Source organism: Protopterus annectens, chromosome 1.part1 (assembly GCF_019279795.1).
Source record: "Protopterus annectens isolate FY-2018-M chromosome 1.part1, PAN1.0, whole genome shotgun sequence".
NCBI classification, from domain to species: Eukaryota; Metazoa; Chordata; order Ceratodontiformes; family Protopteridae; genus Protopterus; species Protopterus annectens.
The window spans coordinates 1,522,721,688-1,522,724,187 of record NC_056726.1 but is presented as its reverse complement, the minus strand read 5'-3'; the positions used below and the strand labels follow the sequence as shown (position 1 = coordinate 1,522,724,187).

The 2,500-nt window shown below is 42.5% G+C and overlaps 1 protein-coding gene across 5 annotated transcripts in view; it reads right to left on the bottom strand.

Annotated features, from left to right (window-relative positions):
• COL16A1 (collagen type XVI alpha 1 chain) overlaps positions 1-2,500 on the bottom strand; it is a 3,146,845-nt gene that overhangs the window by 1,927,124 nt on the left and 1,217,221 nt on the right. The window lies entirely within an intron of this gene.

Here is a 2,500-nt window from a genome sequence, read left to right as displayed (position 1 = left end):
CTTTAATATTCTCAGTCCGAGATCACACTACAGTTGGGGTAAAGGACATATACACTGTCAGTAGTATTTTCAGCTAAATAGATTTTTGGCGATTTGGACCCTATGTCCGATTTTCCGGTGAAATGGATTTTCATGAAATGACACTGGTCCATATTTATTTGTTTTATTTTATTTATTTATTTATTTGCAGTTTGTTGCCAGAATGGTCCATTGGGCCACTAGGAGCACATTTTTAATGGAGTCCTGGGGTGAAAAGCTCCAGTACATGAATCAAAACAATTAGAAGTTGATTACAAAGCAATTATAACAATAGATAATGTAGTAATACCCAAAATGGGAGCAATACAAAAAACATGCAAACATTAAGAAGGAAATACAGTGATTAAATAATTTAATTTAGGTACAAAGTCTGTTGGTTGCAACAGGTGCTTATTAAAGTGTTATGCAATTATATTTATATACAAGTTATCATCTTCTTTCGGCTGTTCCCGTTAGGGGTCGCCACAGCGGATCATCTGTTTCCATTTCTTCCTGCCCTCGGCATCTTGCTCTGTCACACCAACCACCTGCATGTCCTCTCTCACCACATCCATAAACCTTATCTTAGGCCTTCCTCTTTTCCTCTTACCTGGTAGCTTTATCCTTAGCATCTTTTTCCCAATATACTCAGCATTCCTCCTCAGCACATGTCCAAACCAACATAACCGTGCCTCTTTGGCTTTGTCTCCAAAACTTCCAACCTGGGCTGACCCTCTAATATACTTATTCTTAATCCTGTCCACCCTTGTCACACCCATTGCAAATCTTAACATCTTTAACTCTGCCACATCCAGCTCTAACGCCTGCCTTTTTGTCAATGCCACTGTCTCCAACCCATATAACATGTCTGGTCTCACTACCCTCTTGTAGACCTTTCCTTTCACTCTTACTGGTACTCGTCTGTCACAAATCAATCCTGACACTCTTCTCCACCCACTCCATCCTGCCTGTACTCTCTTCTTATAGGTTCATAGATTAGTACTAAGCTAACTGCCCTTGCGAGCCATTTTAAGCCTAGCCAATTATCCCTCATGATTCAAACCCTGTACCTTGTGTATGTACGGCAAACACCTTAACCATTAGGCCACCCTCCCAACCCTTCACCTCTCTTCCACACTCACCATTACTCTGAACTGTTGATCCCAAGTATTTAAACTCATCCACCTTTGCCACCTCTACTTCTTGCATCCTCACCATTCCTCTATCCTCCCTCTCATTCACACACATATATTCTGTCTTAGTCCTGCTCTTTCCTGGCATGAAACCATACTGCTGATCACTAATCATCATGTCCTTTCTTAACCTAGCTTCCACTACTCTTTCCCATAACTTCATGCTGTGACTGATCAGTTTTATCCCTCTGTAGTTACTACAGCTCTGCACATCAACCTTATCCTTAAAAATCAGTACCAAAACACTTTTTCTCCATTCCTCAAGTATCCTCTCACTTTCCAAAATGTCATTAAACAATCTGGTTAAAAACTCCACTGTCATTTCCCCTAAACACCTCCATGCTTCCACAGGTATGTCATCTGGGTCAACAGCCTTTCCATTCTTCATTCTCTTCATAGCTATCCTTACTTCCTCCTTGCTAATCCATTGCACTTCATGATTCACTATCCGCACATCACCCAACCTTCTCTCCCTCTCATTCTCTTCATTCATCATTCCCTCAAAGTACTCTTTCCATCTCCTCACCTCAATACACACTCCTCGCTTGTGTGTATGTTTCCCTCATTATCCTTTATCACCTTTACCTGCTGCACATCTTTCCTAGCTCGGTCCCTCTGTCTAGCCAATCAGTACAGGTCCTTTTCTCCTTCCATAGTGTCCAGTCTTTCATACAACTCTTCATATGCCTTATCCTTAGCCTTCACCACCTCTTTCTTTGCCATGTACCTCATCTCCTTATACTCCTGTCTACTTTCTTCATCTCTCTGACAATCCCACTTATTCTTTGCCAACCTCTTTCTCTGTATACTCTCCTGTGCTTCCTCATTCCACCACCATGACTCCTTGTCATCCTTTCTCTGTCCAGATGTCATACCACGCACCTTTCTAGCCGTCACCCTTACTAGTTCTGCTGTAGTTACCCAGCTATTTGGTAACTCTTCACTGCCACCCAGTGCCTGTCTTAACTCTTCCCTGAACTCCACCTCACAATTACCCCTTTTCAATTTACACCATTTGATCCTTGGTGCTGCCCTCACACTCCTCCTCCTCTTCTTGATCACCAACGTCATCCTACAAACTACCATCCTATGCTGCCTAACTACACTTTCCCTGGTCACCACTTTACAGTCTCCAATCTCCTTCAGACTGGCCCTCCTACATAAGATATAATCCACCTGTGTGCATCTTCCTCCACTCTTGTATGTCACCCTATGCTCCTCCCTCTTGTTAAAATACATATTCACCACAGCCATGCCCATCCTTTTCGCAAAATCCACTACCATCTGAC